We start from the raw sequence: 19,478 nt of genomic DNA, 5'->3' as shown, positions 1-19,478 counted from the left end.
TTTTTCCAATCAGTAGTGAACTCATGGCTGCTGCTTTATGGTCTATGGGAAGTGTCTCAGTCAGGTGGATATGAAGTTGGCACTGAACAAAAGTGGCCAGCTGCCTCAGGGATTCATACCAGATGGGAGGTAGGTTGGGGAGAAGAAAGGGATATTCCAGCTTCTAGGAATGGAATACCTCTGACCCAGATGAAAGCCATTAAGGGCTCCAAAAGATAGAATAGGGGTCATCTTCACTGAAGGGATGGGCCTAAGTATTATTAGCCCTCCATGCTACCTCCAATCCACATCTGAGCACCAACTTCTTCCATTTCTTCACCTATGGGCTAAAACATGTAATGGAACCAACAGAATCTAGTGGCAGATGCAAAATTTCCATACAGGTATTCTTAAACTTGCTACCAGCCTCAATTTCTTCATTCTTAAATTTCCACTGAAAGGTAAAAATTTCCACACATTTTTACAAGTAGACCCATTCTCCACCCCAGATGATTACTGATAATGACTATTTTGCAATAGATGCCAAGGAATCCTTCATCTTCTTGGTCATGGTGGGGATGAGGCGCATGCAGTCATTAACACATTTGGTCATACAGCTGTCTCTTCACCTGCTGCTCCTTGCTCCCAGCATCCATCAAGTCTTTGGCTTTGTCACTGCAGTGCATGGTGCATGGAGCCAGATGGTCCTGGAATTTCTCCACTTCACTGGTCACAAGGGCCTGAGCTTGAGCCAAGGGAGCATGGGAGCGCTCAGTGCGCTGATGAACCTGCTTCACAAAGGCCAGGGTATCGTCATCGTAGCTTGCTCTGCACCGGAACATGGTGCCCTTGTACACTGGATATTCTCTCTCTCCAACCCTTTCACCATGGTGCTCACCATCCCCTGCCCCCAAAGCTCCTGTGATGCCACCATGGTATACACCCCCACCCCTAGTCCCACACCCTGCCTGCTTCCTCTGTCCTGTTTTGCAGGGAAAAGTGGCCAAGGGGTGCTGCTGATTCCATCAAGAGTCATTTTGACATGGACCTTCTTTCTGGCAGAGTATCTTTGCACTTCTTAAGAAGAGAAAACAGGTTCCTGAGTCCTCTGAAGCTGGTTATATTTAATCCAATCTGACTATGATTTATGCTGAGTTGAGTACACCCCCTCCCCCAGGTCCTATGATGGGACCGTGGAAGATACAAGGATGAATAAAGTCTGCCCTCAGGAAGCTGACAATCCAATAAGCACTTAAGTCAGCTGTGAAGGGAAGTTGGAGGTCGGTTTATTGGTAATGATAACGTCACATTTCTATGGCACTAGGTGGTGCCGTGGATAGAGCACCGGGCTCGCAATCAAGAAGATTCTTCCTCCTGAGTTCAAATCTGACCTCAGACACTTACTAGCTATGCGACCCTGGGCAAGTCACTTAACCCTATTTGCCTCAGTTTCCTCATCTGTAAAAATGAGCTGGAGAGGAAATGGCAAACCACTCCAATATCTTTGCCAAGAAAACCCCAAAATGTATCAGGAAGAGTTGGAAATGACAGCAACAATAACAACAGGACGTAGTTTAAGGCTTTTGCCTCCATTATCTCATCAGATGTCCACAAAAGGGAAGGGGAAGGAAATAAGCACCTACTATGTGCCAAATACTTTACCATGCAAACCTTTTATAAGTTATTATTTCATTTCATTCTCACAACAACCCTGGGAGGTTGATGCCATTATTATCCCATCGTACAGTTGAGGAAAATGAGGCAGAGAGAGGATGAGTGATTTGTCAAGGGTTACATAGCTAGTAAGTATCTGAGGTAGGATTTGAACTTAGGTCTTCTTAACTCCAGGCTCAGCACGTTATTCACTGAGCCATCTAAGTGCCTCAGCCCTCTTATCTTGGTAGCAACAATTCTTATTTTTGACAGTGGGGACACAGGACCTAAGGGAAAGGGAGTACCTGTCATAGGACCATAAATTTCCATCTGGAAGGGCCCTCAGAGACTGTCTAATCCATCCCCTTCATTTTCTAGAGGAAGAAGTGGAAGCCCAGAATTGACTTACCCAAGGTCATCCAGAGAGTCAGTGTCCTCTGCCTCCCAAGCCAGAGTTCCTTTCACAGTAGTAGGCTACCACCCACTAGCAAAAATTTTATTCATGCCTGAAGGAATGAACTAGCAATATTGTTGGGTATATATGACATATCCACAGATAATAAACATCCAAGGCAATTTATTTTAAGAGCTATATAAGTGGTCAGGACAATATGTGCTTCAAGAATTTACTTTCAGCTGAAAAGATAGAAAATAGCACATCAGAACTAGGAGGACCTGCTGCCTAGAGCACTGGATGAGTCCCTAGAACATGGAATGCGGGGTGTTTAAGGACAGTTTCACTGAAAATGTGACACCTGAGCCGGGTCTAGAAGTCTCGGAAATATTCTTAAAGGCTTGAGGTGGGATTAAGGGAAGAAGGGCTTTGTGGGGGTAGGAAATCTCTTAAAATCTTTGAATGTCAGAACTGGGAGGGATCTTAGAATGTAAGATGTTAGAACAGAAAGGGCCCTTAGAACAGAAATTTTGGAGCCAGAAGGGGTCATGGGGATCACATAATCCAACCCTTTTAATTAAAAAAAAAAAAAGGAAAGTGAGGTCCAGAGAAGGAAAGTGACAAGGCCATATAGATTACAAATGGTATAGCCTGGACTTCAAGTTACATACTCATGCTGCACATTCAGCATTTTTTTTTAACTTAAGCTCCATTGACAGATGAGATAGCAGTCCACATTATGATACCACTTCAGAGTTTGCAAAGTACTTTCTCCACTGCAACATTTTAAGGCAAGAAATCCAGGTGTTGCTATCTCTATTTTACAAGTGAGGAAATTTGGACTTGGATAATGGAAGTCAATTGTTCAAAGTCACACATCAGCAGAGTGATATGGTTTTGACTCACAGGAGTGCTTCTTACTTCAAATCTGTTACTCTTTCCACTGAGACCAGGGGAAACTTCATGAAGGTGATAGCATTTAAGCTTTGTCTTGCAGAATGGGTAGTGCAGAGGGATTTTTTTTTCTTGTAAGCTGCTACATTCTGCATTAGGTCCATGGGTGAACGTAGCATCTTTTCCCCCTAGTTTTTTTTTTTTGGCTAGGCAATGGGGTTAAGTGACTTGCACAGGGTCACACAGCTAGTAAGTGTTATGTGTCTCAGGCCAGATTTGAACTCAGGTCCTCCTGAATTCAGGGCCGGTGCTCCACTGAGCCACCTCGCTGCCCTCCCCCTAGTTTTTAAAGGAAGATTTATTTAACAAGTTTCATTTAGTGTAATACACCTACAAGGAAATCATAATACAACAAAAGATTTAAATCAAGGCCTCAGAATTTAATACAAACACCAAGAATAAATCTTAAAGTATCCTCAAAATTGTCCCCATTAACTTAAAAAAAGGGGGGGGAAAGCTTAAACATGTGTGCCTTACTGGATAGTAAATGAAATAAACCAGAACCAATATGCCAAATGTTTCACTTTTGAATGGCAGATACAGCTCCTATACTTGTGTTTTTTTGGTTTTGGTTTTTTGGTTTTTTTTTTTTTTTACAAAAAAGCATGTCTCCCAACATGTATCTCAAAGTGTTCCATGCAATGTGGTATAAGAGCAACATTTAACTTAATTAAAACTGCCTTAACCTAAATATGCTTATTGTTTAAGTACACTCCTACAACGTGACCACCTTGAGAAAAGCTGGAATTGTTTAACAGTTACAGTCTTTACTCAACTTGGTTATTACAGCCTAGATAAATGTTTTTCTGTGTTCAAAAATACTGAACCCGAAGTTTTAAAACAATCCTGATTTCCCTTACAGAAAGCACATAGCTTGTATTGCAAAACTGTTAAACTTTGTTTTTGTTTGTTTTCTTAAAAAAAAAAAGTTGACCAAGAGTCAGTGATCAGAATTGCATCGTGCATCCACCACTCATACTGGACATGCCAGACATCCCTCTCATTCCTTTCACTCCCATAGATGCAAGGCTGCCGCTACTGGAGTAGCTGCTGTTCATTGCTCCTTGGCTTTCTATGTAATGTTTGATTGAAAATCCCCAGGGTTTTCCTGTAAAACTTGGTCACATGTTTGTGCTTATGCTGCTTTGACTGAGATAGCCTCTTCTGTAACCCTGCCTCAGCTGCTGGCTAGCTGGACCACCATAACCGAACTGGTTTGACAAGCCTGTGCTCCCAGTGTTTGGCTACCATAAGCACCACCACTCATTGCATCTTTTTTTAAACTGCCTTCTTGAACTGTGAGCCGAATAAAAGCTCTAAATAAGGACAAATGAGGACTAGCAGCCTCTGAGCAACCACGCCTTGGAAAAATGTCAGTAACATGTTGTTCTTAGGTAACCTCTTTCAAGACTGTAGTCAGAGCACTTCAACCAGCATTAACGCAATTAGGTTGATTTGGCTACACAAGGGAGTCGCTGAAAACTGAATGCTAGGCATAGGCTGCCCAGCATGGATTTCCCTTATGCTCTTGTAACAAGCCATTAGAACAGAGGGCGTATTGCAGAGAAGCCTCACTGTGATTGTATTTGTTATCGGGAAGGGGAGGGCAAGGAAGGTTGGGCTCCATTCCAATCCAGGAAAAGTCCATGTTTGAAGAGTTAAACGGCCTTGTTGTATACAGGACTCACCTTTAAGGAGGAATCACAGGATTTTAAAGTTGGAGAGGACCTTAGAAAATAGAGTGTTAGTATTATTATAAGAACCTAGAAAGTTATAGGTAGAAATCACAGGACCATACATGTAGAGCTGGAATACAATTCAGTAGCTAGTTCTGTACTCTCATTTTATGTATAAGGAAACTGAGGCCCAGGGAAGTTAATACTTTTGCCCAAGATCATGCATGTAGTAAGTTTCAGAGGCAAGATTTGAAACTAAGTCTTATAATTCCTGAATCAATATTTTTTTCTACTCTATCATTCCAGATTCTCTAACTCTTAGGCCAGTACTCCTTCCACAGTACTATGCTACCACAGAATAACTCTTACCCATGCCTGGAGGAATGAGCTTACAGTCTTGTTGGGTATTTATGACATATCCACAGATAATAAAAATCCAAGGCAATTTATTTTAAATGCTATATAAGTGGTTGGGACAATATGTAAATTTATTTCCTTTTAGAACATAGACTGCAAGATGTTAGAACTGAAAGGGCTTTTAGATTATAGAACATGAATATTTGTGATAGAGAAAAGGCATTAAAACATAGAAAACAGGACATCAGAACTGGAAGAACCCATAGTATAGAATATAGAATGTTAGCATTGGAAAGACCCCTAGAATATTGAACATGAATTATTAGATCTAAAAGGTACCTTAGAACATAAAACATCAGAATTGAAAGGGCCCTCAGAGCTTTGAATCTCAGAGATAGAAGAGATCTTAGATTTCAGGGGGCCCCTAGAACTTGGTTTGGCAAAACATTCCATCTTCATTTTCAATAACCTCTAACTGAAATTTACGATTTCCTTCAATTATTTCAAATATTATTTTTAGAAGAGGTTTTCCTGACTGCCAGAGGGTCTGTCTCTCTCCTCTCTCTCTCTCTCTCTCTCTCTCTCTCTCTCTCTCTCTCTCTCTCTCTCTGTCTCTCTTTCTTTCTCTCTGTCTCTGTCTCTCCCTCTTCCTCTCCTGTCTCTGTCTCTCCCTCTCCTCTCTCTGTCCCTGTCTCTGTCTCTCTCTGTCTCTCTGTCTCTCTCTCTCTCTCTCTCTCTCTCTCTCTCTCTCTCTCTCTCTCTCACACACACACACACACACACACACACACACACACACACAAGATTAAGAACCTGGATTTCATTAAGAACCAATCAGATAATTTTACGCACAATGAAAATGAGTCCCAGGGAGAAAAGTAACTTCCCGAAGACCACAGAACAAGGAAAAGCAGAGCCATTGGACTCCAGACCTTAAGATGCTTAGTGACATAGTCTTCAACTTACACCAGGCTGCCTACTTTAAAATGTGGGTTCTTTGAGGTAGTTTAATGTTATTCTGTGCCCTGAAGACATCGGAAGCTGTCCAGAAATGGAATGGGCTGTTTTGGGAGGCCTTGGGTTTTTCTTCAGTCAAGGTCTTCAAGTGAAGAAGATTGTGTGACTACTTGCTGGTCATGTAGTATAGAGGGTTCTAAGTCACATACAGGGAAGCTCAGTGGTGCAATGGAGTCTGGAGTCAGTAAGACTCACCTTTCTGAGTTCAAATCCATCCTCAGACCCTTACTAGCTGTGTGACCCTGGGTGAGTCACTTAACCCTGCTTACCTCAGTTTTCTTCTCTGTAGAATGAGCTGGAGAAGGAAATGACAAATCAGTCCAGTGTCTTTGCCAAGAAAAACCTAAATGAGATCATGAAGACTTGGATACGATAGACAATGACTCAACAACAGCTACCTGCATCCACCAGGGGACAGGATCTACAAGCACACTCCACTGATATGTTCACAGAGTGGAAAGAACATTGTTTCTGGAGTCAGAGGATCTGAATTCAAATCCTTCTTCTGACTGTTATTGTCTCTGTGACCTTGGTTAAGTCATCACAGTTTCCTTATTTGTAAAATGACGGCTTGGTCTGCTTGACCAAGACCATCATCCTGGGATCCGATGCGATCTTATACTGCTCATCATGGCTTTTCCAGAAGCTAGGATTCCCTATAAAAAATTAGACAAACCATAACCCCCCACCTCGAAGAGATAAACCCCATGTAAACCCACCACACCATGATGATGATTCAGAAAGGAAACCCCAAAGAAAATAGCATGGCACCACTGCCACCACACCTCTCAGGGTTCCTCACTCCTTTCCTTCACTCCTTTGATCTCATGCCACCAAACACATGGTTCATTCTACCACATGTCCCTTGACTTACACTCAGTTTTTAAAAATTGACATTCGGCTCCCTTGATATCAAAACCAGTCTCTAGATCCACCATTTTTGTTTTTGCCATGAAATCTTGTGATCCCTACTTCAGGATGTCTCTTAAGATCTTCAACTGACTATAATCAATCATGGCCCATCCCAGCTGCTTCCACCATGGACAGAGATACAGAGTGGATTTTTTTCCGTGCTAGCAGCAACACCATGATGCCTCTCCCCCTCACAGTTACACAGATATATCTTCCATCCTCCCACTCCTTTAAAGGCCAGCTTAAATACTCCCACCTCCAAGAAGGTTTCCCTGATGTTCCCAGTAGTTAATGATCATTTCTCCTCTAAGACCTCACATGGCACTTGGTTGTCACTTCTCTAATACATATTTCAAGGAACTTTGTGTATTACATTTGATTTATATTGGTTTCCTATCCACCAGCTAGGCTCTAAGTTCAGTTAGGACAACTCCTCTGTCTTACCTCTATTTTGTGTCACCCTCACTGCTAAGCACAATGTTGTAAAAACAATAGATATTTCATAAATGTCTATAGAATTGAATTGAAATGTACTTGTGGTGAGTGGAGGTGTGTTTCTGGGAGTAAGTGTGGTTGGGAGTCTGGTCTTGTGTTGCTTTAGTGTCTGGACCAAAGTAAAAAGAGAGCTGAGTGATGGAACTGTGTTTGTGATCCAGCTTTAGCCTGCCTACCTGATTAAACCAATTGAGTTGTTTCCCTTTCTCTTATCCAGAGGAAGGGGAGGATGGAGCAGGCACTAGAACATGACTCACAGTGTTTAAGCCCCTGCAGCCCACATAGACCACATCTGAAGTATTGTACTCACGACAACCTGGAACATCTTTAGAAGAGGGAGGGGGATCAGAATGGCTAGGGGCCTGAAGAGCAGCAAGCCACAGTGAAGGAACTTAATGCTAGCCTGAAGAAGAGAAGGATTGGGGTGTGGAAAAGGTACCTGTCTTCAATATCTGAAGGACAGAAATGTTCCAGAGGAATTAACTCTGATCTACTTAGCTCCAAAGGGTAGAACCAGGAACAATTAGTGGAAGTTACAGGGTTTGGTCTCAAATTGATATAAGGAAAAATAATTAGGCTGTTAAGAAGGAAGGAAGGAAGGAAGGGAAGGAGATTGGAAGGAAGGGAGGGAGGGAAGAAAGGAGGAAGGGAGGGAAAAGATAGAAAGAATGAGAGAGAAAGGAAGAGAAAGAAAGAAAAGGAATAAGGAAGAAAGGAAAGGAAAGGAAAGGAAAGGAAAGGAAAGGAAAGGAAAGGAAAGGAAAGGAAAAAAGGAAAGGAAAGGAAAGGAAAGGAAAGGAAAGGAAAGGAAAGGAAAGGAAGGGAGGGAAGGAAAAGACAGAAAGAAAAGAAAAGAAGGAGGGGGGAGGAAGAAAAAGAAAAAAATCTGCCCCAAAGTAGACCAGATTTCCTCAGAATATAGTGGGTTCCTCACCCCTGAAGGTTGTCACTAGGCAAAGGCTGTCCTTAGGGGAGATTCCTGCTCAGGTATTATGGGACCAGATGCTCTCTGATGACTCTTTCAACTTGACTTCTGTGATTCCAAAGTGTAGGTGGGTAACACAGTTCACTCCATTTCTAGCTAGCTCCTAGCCATTGCTTTCCTCGCCTTGGTCCAGAGATTTCAAAGACTGTTTCTCCTGGATGACAACATATGTAACTTCCCTTAGAGATGGAGTACTTCACATTCTTCTTGTAACTGCTATATTACTTCTATTCCCTCTGACTCTCAGAGCCTTCTGCCTGCTGTACACCACTTTGAGGGCTGATGTACAGAGAAGTAGAGGTAAAGTATTTACTGGAGTGATATGAGTTGTCTGGTAGTTTTCCATTAGGACATTCAAAAACAAGAAATCAGAAACAGATGCTAGGTAGGGCTAGAAAGAGTCCATCTCTGTAAGGAGCAACATAGGAGGCTCGGGCGAGTTTCCAGATCACATTCAATGCTAGTTTGTGTAAAAGGCTCCCCAAGGCTTTCTGCCCTGAATGTCTATTCACTCATTCAGTGAGTATTTCTTGAGCTCTTGTCAAGAGAACAGCCCTATGTGCCACACCAATGAATAGGAGTGGGGTGGGAGGAGAAGGTAAAAGATATAGTGAAGGGTCAAAGAAGGGAGGAAGCAGGAGATGCTTTCTACTGGGATAACTGGGAATCAGAAACACAGTGTCAGGGCTTAAAAATACTATACTTAAAAATAAAATGCTATTTAAAAAAAAAAGATTGCATAGTTCCAATCATCTTATTTTATAGATGAAGAAACTGAAGTTCCCAGAGGTGTCACAACTTGTCTACACATACATGTCATAAGTAGAAGAGCTTGGATTTGAACCCTGGCCCCCCAATTCTGAATATAGAACTGTTATCACTATACCAAGCTCCTTCATATCTATTATTTCATTTGATATACCCAACAAGTATAAGACAGTAATGTGGTACAGTGGATAGAAAGCTAGGCTTGTGGCTAGGAAGACCTAAGTTCAAACCCTGTGTCAGTATTTGCTCTATGATCCTGATCAAACCTCTTTTTGCCTCAGTTTTCTCATCTGTTACAGCCTTCTAATTTACTTCAAGTTAAGCAACTGTCCCTGATTACATTCTCCACCACCCACCCGACCACTCCCATTCACCTAACACACTGGTGCCACAGTAATATTCCTAATGTTCATGTCTTTTCAAGTCATTCCCCTGCTCACAGTCCTTCAGAGGGCTCCCATTTCCTATAGGAAGAAGTTCAAATTCTTCATCCTGTCATTTAAGACCCTTCAAGATCTACCTCTGACCTCCTTTTGTCTGTCTTTGCAGCCCTTGTAGTAGAGGAAAACCAGACTGTTTGTTACTCCCAAAGGGCTCTATAATCCAGTTGGTACCTATACATGTTCCATGCTTTCCTAACTCTATATCTTTGTTCATGCTATCCAATTTCTCCTGGAATGTCCTGCAGCCCACTTCTCTGCCTATTAAAGTCCTGCATACTCGTCAAGGTCAAGTTGAAACTCTACCCTCAGCTAGAGGGGATCATTTCTGTGTCTGAATCCCTTTGTCGATGTACCTATCTTATGTCACGTATCACACTTTGCCTTGTAATATACCTATCTACTTAGCTCAACACTTCAAGGCATATGATGATAATGATAATAATACTAATAATAGCATATATAATGATAATAATAGTTACGTGTGTGTGTGTGTGTGTGTGTGTGTGTGTGTGTGTGTGTGCAGTTTTAATGTTTGCTAAATGCTTTACAAATATTATCTAAGTTTATGCTCACACCTCTGGGAGTTAGGTGCTATTATTCTCCCCATTTTATAGATGAGGAAATTGAGGCTTAGAGAGGCTGTAAATTCCCCAGTGTCACACAGGTAGCAAGCATGGGAAACTGGATTTTAACTTAGGTCTCCCCAATTCTGAGTAATTCTTTTTTTCTCTTCTCTCACACGACTACTGTCTTCTAATATCCCAGGGCCTATTGTGTCCTCCCTTTCTCCCCAAGTCTTCTCTTCATTAAGCTAGACATCTACTAATGAAGCCTATGCTCACATGAGTTTTTGTATCTGCTACTTCAGAGAGTTCTGTTATAATTTCTGGGACTCCACTAAAGCCCTGCTCTAGCCCCTCCTCATGGTGTAGAGGTGAACCTGGGTTCTGGGATGCTATATTAATTAGCTCTGGCCAAGACTTATAAACTAGAATGGCTTCAGGTACACAATTATCTCATATCTTCTTCTCATCTGGGGACCAGACAAGCTAAGTTCAGAGACTTTATTGCCCAAAGATTAACCAATAAGGGATGGAGTTTGGAATGACAGTGACTGACCAAAAAGCTATCTATTCTAAGGTGTGGAGTTTCAATCTTTTGACAGGAGTGAGCATGCTCGCTCATGAAAGCATAGTTTTTTGAAGTATTAATGTAAGGCCATTCAACATGTTATTAATCCCACATAGCTTCATGCCATCTGCATATTTGATAGGACTGATATGTATGAACTCAATTCAATTCATTGATAAAAATCTTAAAAAGAAGTGCATTGGAGACAGAGTCCTGCCACACTCCCCCAGAGAATTCATTCCAATTTGACAATGGCCATTGAATCACTAGCCCACAAGGACATCATGAGAAACTTGGACACATGCCTTGCTGAAATCCAAGTATTCCATGTCCATGGGATTCCTATGAATTATCATCCAAGTTAAGAACAAAACAAAACAAAATAAAACAACCATCCCTTCTCCAAAAGAGAATGAGTTAGTGTAGTATGACTTGTTCTTAGCGAACCCATGTTAGCTCACAGTGATCATACTTTCCTTTCCAAGGGCTTACAAACTATTTATACATTTCAGAACATTGTCTGAGAAAGTGGAGAATCTTTTGGGTTTTGCAAAATTCTATAATCCAACCTGTAGACAAGGGTCCTTTCCCTGAAGTAAAGTACCTTCTCAAACATTTTAAAAATAGAAATAATTCCAGGATTAGGGGCTTCCTTGGGCATCTAATGTTGTACTACATTATAATGGAAAAAAAACATACACACACTTTTCCTGGAGCCATCCAAGCTACTTCTCTCTCCCTTTGATAGATGAAATTTGATTAGATTTTTACCTTTGGCTTCCTTAGCTTCCAAGCATATAGCCATCAAATGATTCAGAACCTTTGAGTTTTATTAACCTCTACATCCTTCCTCTGGTCACACCACATACAGTTAGGCTTAACCATGCATAGTTAGGTTCAAGGAATGTTCCTATTCAGGAGCCTTGGCAGATGCCCTGAAACATCAGTCATTACCCCTGCTAATAACTGTTTCCTTTTTTCACTGCTGCCACTGATGTGACAGACACTCTGAATAAAAGTTTTGCAAAACACAGAAACATTAGTGGGGAAGTCCCTCCCCACCCCTTGAGGTAAGTTTGAAGCCCAAAGTCCTTTCCCTTCCCACTAGGGAGCAATGAGAGAGACGATCAGCATTTTACCACAGACAACTTGTCTTCTCTAATGAACAGTTTTCATTTAAAGCTCCAATATTAAGGTGAATATAATACCACAATGTGCAACAGCTGGTTCCTTTGCCAGGATAATTAGTAATTACTTAGCTTTAATTGTTCACAGAAAACAACCAGCATGGAGCATGATGCTTATATTTATGCAAAGGGAGATGGAATTTGAAGATGAATAAGTTTTGTTTTCTTTCCTTATCTTATTTATGTTGGGAATTCTTGAAAAATAACTACATACCACACAAAACAATTCTGGAATTAGATGGAAGCTTTCTTAAGCACACCCCTGCTCCCCCTCCCCAATCTCTCTCTTCAGTATCTCTCCCCTAAATAGTGGAATAGAAAGACAGTCCCTCCCCCTCCCAATCCCTAGTCAAGAGAGCTGACATTTAGCCCAAGCTCTGCCATTAATTCATGACCTAGGACACATTATTCACTTCTCTGGGCCTCCAAAAACAAAGAGAATTAATGTAAACAATCTCTTTTCAGTAATCCTCACTATAAGTCATGATCCTTATATCTCACTCTTTCCCATCCCAAATATCGCATCGGTTACTATATCTTGACTATTTCTACTTCCCCAGCCTCCATCCTCTTCTCACTACTTTCCCAGTCTCAACCCCAGGTCAGGCCTTCATCATTTCTCACCTAGGTTACAACAACAGGGTAACATTTGACAGGGATCGCACATCATGCCATGTGTAGATGTTTGGGAACTCACAGGTGTTTCCTTATGGAAAGAAAGTTTGTTGCAGAATTTTTTCTGCTACCAGCTTCTGGGCTTCAGCTGGGATGTTTTCTCTTCTCTACAAGAGGAATGGGCAACTATTTTTAGCTTAGAACTCAATATCTTAAATTTCAAATATTACCCACTTTAAAGGTAAGTTCTGACCATTGTATTCTCCTACTCAATACATGTCAGTGTTTCCATGTTGTCCCTAAATTCCCCAGTTTATATCTTAAAGCCACTAATAACCTAGCTCTAATCTATCTTTCCAACCTCATTATATATTACTATCTTTCCCACACTCTATAGTCTAGCTAAATTGGTTCTTACTGTTCCTCTTACTTGGTACTTCATCTCCTATCTCCACATTAGGACTGATCATTCTCCAGGCCTGTAATGCACTCTCTCCTAATCTCTACCTTATAGAATATCTTGCTTCTTGACTCAGCTCAAGCATTACTTTCATTACTTCTTGATAAACTATTTTTAAAAATTAAATCTTATTTCATTTTCAGTTACAAATTCTTTCCCTCCCCCCCATCCATTGAGAAGGCAAGAAAAATAAAACCTGTTACAAATATGCATAATCAATCAAAACAAATTCCTACTTCAGCAACATCCAAGAAAAAAAAAGAATAAAGAAAACAAAGGGAAGAAACTAATTTGCACTCAGTTCATCAATTCTCCATCTGGAAGTAGATAGCATGTTTCATCATGAGTTATATTAAATTGTTTTCCTGGTTCTGCTCATTTCACTTTGCATCAGTTCACATGACTCTTCCTAGGTTTCACTGAAACCATTGTTTTCATTATTTTTTACAGAACAATAGTATTTGCTCACATTTATATACCACAAGTGGTTCAGCCATTCCCCAATTGATATCACTTCAAGTTTCCAATTCCTTGCCACCACAGAAAGAGCTGCTATAAATAAGTAGTTTTATGCATACTTACACTTTTATATGTATATATGTATGTATAAATTTTCCTCTTTCTTTGATCTCTTTGGGATATAGACCCTGTAGTGGTATTGCTGCACCAATAGTTTGGGTAGATAGTTTAGTAACTTTTCAGCTGTGGTTCCAAATTGCTTGCCAAAACAGTTGAACTAATTCACAGCTCTACCAATAGTACATTAGTGTATCTATTTTTCCGCTTCCCCTCCAGAATTGGTCATTTTCCTTTTTTGTCATCTTAGCCAATCTAATGGGTATGAGATGGTACCTCAGAGTTGTTTTAATTTAAATTTCTCTCGTTATTAGTGATTTAGAGTATTTTTTTTTCATATGGCTTTTGATAGCTTAGATTTCTTCCCCTGAAAACTGTCTATTCATATCCTTTGACCATTTATCAATTGGGGAATGCCTCTTCCTTCATAGACAATTACAACAGCTTCCCAATTGCTATTCCTTAGAATTCTGTGTTGCATGTTCTAAGTGACAGTCTATATTTCATGTTCTAAGGCACATATCCATTCTCACATTCAAGATTCTAAGTTCTCTTTCAGATCTGACATTTTATATTTTGTGTTCTAAGGTACATATCCTCTCTAATATTTTATGACCTCTTTGTTTTATAGTCTACAACTCTAAGAGTCTAGAACTTTATGGATTTTGAGTTAGTTTCTCAGTAATGATGAAGAACCATCTGAGGCATCAGGTAAGAGGGGATGATGTTTTATCCAATGTAAAAATGCCTGTAGTCTAACAGTCACAGCCACAACCTGGGCCTCATTAGCAATGGGATCATTTAGCAAATGAGCTCAATTAGCTAATGAGCTGGGCTCCCTAGCCATAGATAAGCCTCCCTGAAACTAGGCAACAGTAGCAATTGCTGTTTATGCTTGCAGCTAAACAAAATTCTTTCATAAGCTTTATCTAATTTCATATTTATAAAATCCCTACGAAGTAGTTCCGTATCATTTCCATTTTACAGATAAGGAAACTGATTCAGGGAAGATGATTAGCTCATAGGCTTTATTCTGGAACTTCCCCTAAAGATCATCTCATCTGATCTCTCTTCATTTTTATAGATGAAGAAATTGAGGTTCACAGTGAGGGAAGTTACTTGCTTAGTCATACATGGAGGTAGTGACAGAGGCTAGATTAAGTTCCATTCTCTGAACTGTAAGTCCAATATTCTTTGTACTATCTCATAATGAGCAGTGTAGTGGATATTTGTAGGACCTGGAGTCAAGAGGAACAGAATTCAAATTCTGCCTCAGAGACTTACTAACTGTATGAGCTTAAGTCAATCATTTAACCTATTAACCTCAGTTTCCTCAATTGAGAAATCATGACAATAGCACCTACCTCACAGGGTTGCTATGAGCATCGGGCCCAGACAATATATGCAAAGTGCTGTGTTGGAGTCAAATCTTACTAGCCTAGGATACTTGCTTATTAAATGTTCAGTGTGTTCAGTTACTCCTCAGAAATCAGCAAATGCTAAAAACCAGAACTTGATTTACTATTTTGTTGATCCTCTAGCTTTAAGAAAGTGATGGATAAAATGTTAATGCAGATTAAAGTTAAAAGTGTATGGAATGTACATCTTATTTTCTGGAGAACTTGTTGTTAAACATTTACCAGCACACTGCTGATTTAACGCAGAATATAAATTCTAGCTATTGTTATCAATATTAATAAGTAAAACAATGCTATGAATAATAATGAATCAATATTAATAATATTCATAGGGTACCTAAAGGAATTCAAGGTGAACCTAAATTATGAATCAATCAGGACATTCCTTAGCTCTTCTGTGGAAGATAAAACTAGTACCTACCTGGTAAGCTTTGCCTCTGGGCCCTTTGATTGTTTTCTTTCCTGAGAGATAGCTAAGTGGCAGAGTGGATAGAGTTCTGGACCTGGAGTCAGGAAGACTGGAAGTCAAATTCAGCCTCAGAGACTTGTGTGACCCTTGGGAAGTCATTTAACCTTTGCTTACTTAAATTTACTCAACATTGGTGTCATAATAGCACCTGCCTCATCAGGGTTGCGAGGATAAAACTGGCTAATATTTATGAAGCACTTAACAAAGTGTCTGTGACACAGTGGGTGATTAATAAATGCTTGTTTCACTTCCCTTCCTTCCTCCTTTCCTCCCTCCCTCCTTTCTTTCCTTCCTTCCCTTCTCTGGAACAAATTAGATAGCAAAAGCAAGAAAGCCCTGTTCTCTCATTGGTAATGTAGTATGCTATTTGAGGAGAGAGCATTCATCTTAGAATTTAAAAAAATAGAAGTTTGAGTCCCATACCTTTACCAGTTATGTGGTTCCTCGACAAGACCCTTCACCTCTCTGAGCCTCAACTTTCTTATTTATAAAATGGAGATAATGATACTCATGCTTCTTACTTCACAGGGCTGTGGTAAGAAAAAATACTTATTTTAAATTTTTTAAGAAAAGTATTTTTAAACCTTAAATATATATGAGTTATTATTATTCCCAGCAGAAGTCTTAATCTTCCATCAAAAAGTGATTTCTATTTTGCAAAAATTCCAACAGTAATTTTGTTGTTGTTTTTGTTGTTCAGTTGTCTGACTCTTTGTGATCCCATTTGGGGTTTCCTTGGCAAAGATTTGCCATTTACTTCTCCAGCTCATTTTACAGATGAGGAAACTGAGGTAAACAGGATGAAGTGACTTGCCCAAAGTTACACAGCTATTAAGCGTCTGAGGTCAGATTTGAACTCAGGGAGATAAGTCTTCCTGACTCTAGGCCCAGCACTCTATCAACCACACTACCTAGGTGTCCCACCATAATTTATCCAATAGTAAAAAAATCCAGCTTCCCCAAACTTCCTCATTCAGCCTCAGTTTGTTCATGAAACAAGGCAGCCTATTCCTAGACCTAGGGAAATTTTTTTGGCCATTACCTAAATCTTTTGCACTAGGGCTCATTCCCCCAACTGTACGTGCCTTCATCCAGACAAGCTATCTCCATTTCAAAAATATTCTGTGAGTCTACATTCCTAAAAACAAACAAAACCCACATAACTTGTGAACCCCTATCAGTGTGTGTACTTTTACTAGTCTGTCACAGGACAGAATTAATTGAAATCAAAGGCATTTAATGAAGTAGTGTAGTAAGAAAAATAACAATAGAACATTTCCTCCCCAAAACCTGGGAACCCAGGTTTTGTCCCACAAGTACACACATTATCAGAATAAGAGTAGACATACCTAGGGAATATACATAGAAGGACATACATGTGCCCAGGATATACATAAGAGAGGGTAATTCATGCTTTTAATGCTGCAGGACTGCCAATGTCTTCTGAGTGAGTAAGGCCTAGCAGTGGTCACAAGATCAATAGAATAACACTTGGCATAGACTATGCACCATATACAGAAGGTACAACACAATAGGATCACCAGAAGATGTCTAGAAATCAACAGGTTCATCTCTTTATGGACAGAAAGTTTGATTCACAACTTTTCTCTGCTATCAACTTGTGGACTTCAGCAGAGGTATTCGTCAGAGGATGGGAGCTTCTCTCTTTTGCCTTAGGCCCCAAAAGCTTTAGTCTTAACCTATTCAACAATGAATCTTCAGACCAAGAGGGAAAATTTCCTTAGCTGTTTTTGTTTCTTGGAGGGGGAGAAAACAAAACAACACAACACTTTTTCTCTTCAAGAAAAGAGGTATCTGTCAGTTCCCAGAGTTCTAGTTATGCAGCTTTTCTTTCCAGAATCATCCCATGTATCCTAGAATCATAGATTTAGAGCTGGAAGGGTCATCTATCCTAATCCCCTCATTCAATGACCATAGGATCATAGTTTACAGTTGGAAGGGACCCTGAAGAGCCCTTCAGTCAACCCCCCTCATTTAATGATCACAGGATCATAGGTTACAGTTGGAAGGGACCTTGAAGAGCCATACAATCAACCCCCTCATTTAATGAAAGAGGAAAATCTGGCTCATCGGCTTGCCACTGCATCTGAGAAAAGACTGAACCCAGAACACCAATGCTGTTTTCTATGATGCCAGACATACTCGTTATCTAAGAGAGAAAATGCAAAAAAAAAAAATGTGTCCTGCTTATGCTGTTTTTCATCAAGGACATCATTCCTTTTTCCTGGACTTGTTTTCTCTTCCACATCCCTGATAGAAGTGTAATTTTATGGGCAGACACAAATATGCAATTTTAAATCTCATTAGAACGAATGAGGTGTATATATGCATGCACATATTCTCTTGAAACTCAGTAACTCCTCCAGTGACATTACTCACAAGTAACAGCCACTTTTCCTTATTTCTTAAAAAATAAATATAAAAAAAACCCTTGCAAACAAACAAATACTTATCCAGCAGCTGATTACATATTGCTCGCAATAGCAAAACCAGACCAGAAGGCTACTGAACTGTTCATTAATTTCTCCTTGGTGTAACAACTCATTTCACCTGTGCCAGATGATGAGAGTTGGAATTGTTCCAGAGGAGCTCTAGAACACTCAGTACTCAAGCACTTCTTAACAGTCATCTTTATGATCTCCACTTCCCAACCTCTCTGGTGCTGCTATTGTACTATGGCAAGGTGATGGAGAAATACAGGAATAGGAAGAGAGAGAAATTACTTTCTTAATATTTCTGGGCATATCCAGGACCAGGCCCAGCAGAGGTGCAGGACCCAGGGCAAATCATTTCCCCTGAAGCCCTTAACATTTCTTTAGAGGTAAAACCTACTTGAAATGATCAGTTACTGAAAAATATTTGCAAGATGCTGTGATAAGCATTGGAAGTATACATGAAGGCAACAACAGTCTATCTTTAAGAGTTCACATTCTAATGGATAACAACAGTAATGAGGAAGGAGATAGAGTGTAAATGGGGGGTAACCTCAGAGAAAGCATTAGCAGTGAAGGAATTTGGAGGGGGAATGCATGGGAGGAAGCCTATTCAGAAGGTGGAATTTGAGCTGAATTTTGAAGGAGGCTGAGGTGTGGAGAGAGTACATTCTAGGTATGGGAGGGCAGCCAGTGAAAAGGTCCAGAATGGAAGATGGCAGTGTTCAGGAAAAAGAATTTGATCATGGAGTTCATGGGGGAGAGAAAATACAAGAAGAAGGGAAAGGTAGGAAGGGGTCAGGTTAGGAAGTACTTAACTGTCTCACAAAACATTTTATGTTTGATCCTGGAAGTAATAGGGAGCCATTGAAGTTTATTGAATATGGGGGCTGACATGGTCAGACCTTAGCTTTAGTAAAAATCAATTTGGCAGCTTAGTAGAGGCTAGGCTGGATTAGGAGAAGGCATATGCGCCTACTATGTGCCAGGAACTATGCTAAGCACTTTTACAAATATTATCTCATTTGAGTAAGGAAGTCAGGGAAACCAACCAAAAAGTTCATTGCAATAGTCCAGGTGTGATGTGATGAGGACCTGTACCAGGGTGCCAGCTGTTGGCGTCAAGAGAAGGGACATGCATGGTAAGACTTCACAATGGATTAGATGGGAGGCTGGGGATGAATGCAAGTGAGAATTCTAGAATGAAACTGAGTCTGAGAGCCTGAGGGACTGGGGAGAAGGCTGCTGACCTCAACAGTCATAGGGAAGGGGGGAGGTGAGGAGGCTGGGGAAGAAAGATAATGAGCTCTGTTGTAGACACGTGGAGTTTGAGATACTTACTGGATGTCCAGTTTAAGACGTCTGAAAAGTGGTTGGTGATCTGAGAGACAGGATAAGTAATAACGTGAGGAAAAAACAGAGTGATATGGAAGGAAGTCATTACAGCTTAACAAGCAATGATAAAGTGCCTAGCATGGGTCAGGAGCTAGGCCAGGCTGTGTGGAAACAATTATAAGAAACAAGAATCCTTCTCTT

The 19,478-nt window shown here is 40.4% G+C and overlaps 1 pseudogene; it reads right to left on the bottom strand.

Moving 5' to 3' along the window:
* Positions 1-505: 505 nt before the first annotated feature.
* On the bottom strand, positions 506-868 carry LOC110212172 (protein FAM136A pseudogene; annotated as a pseudogene).
* Positions 869-19,478: the final 18,610 nt, after the last annotated feature.

The sequence above is a fragment of the Phascolarctos cinereus genome, unplaced genomic scaffold, assembly GCF_003287225.1.
Source record: "Phascolarctos cinereus isolate Bilbo 61053 unplaced genomic scaffold, phaCin_HiC Scaffold_9;HRSCAF=440, whole genome shotgun sequence".
Taxonomy (NCBI): domain Eukaryota; kingdom Metazoa; phylum Chordata; class Mammalia; order Diprotodontia; family Phascolarctidae; genus Phascolarctos; species Phascolarctos cinereus.
The sequence above is the reverse complement of the archived record's forward strand: the minus strand, read 5'-3'. Positions and strand labels throughout refer to the sequence as shown.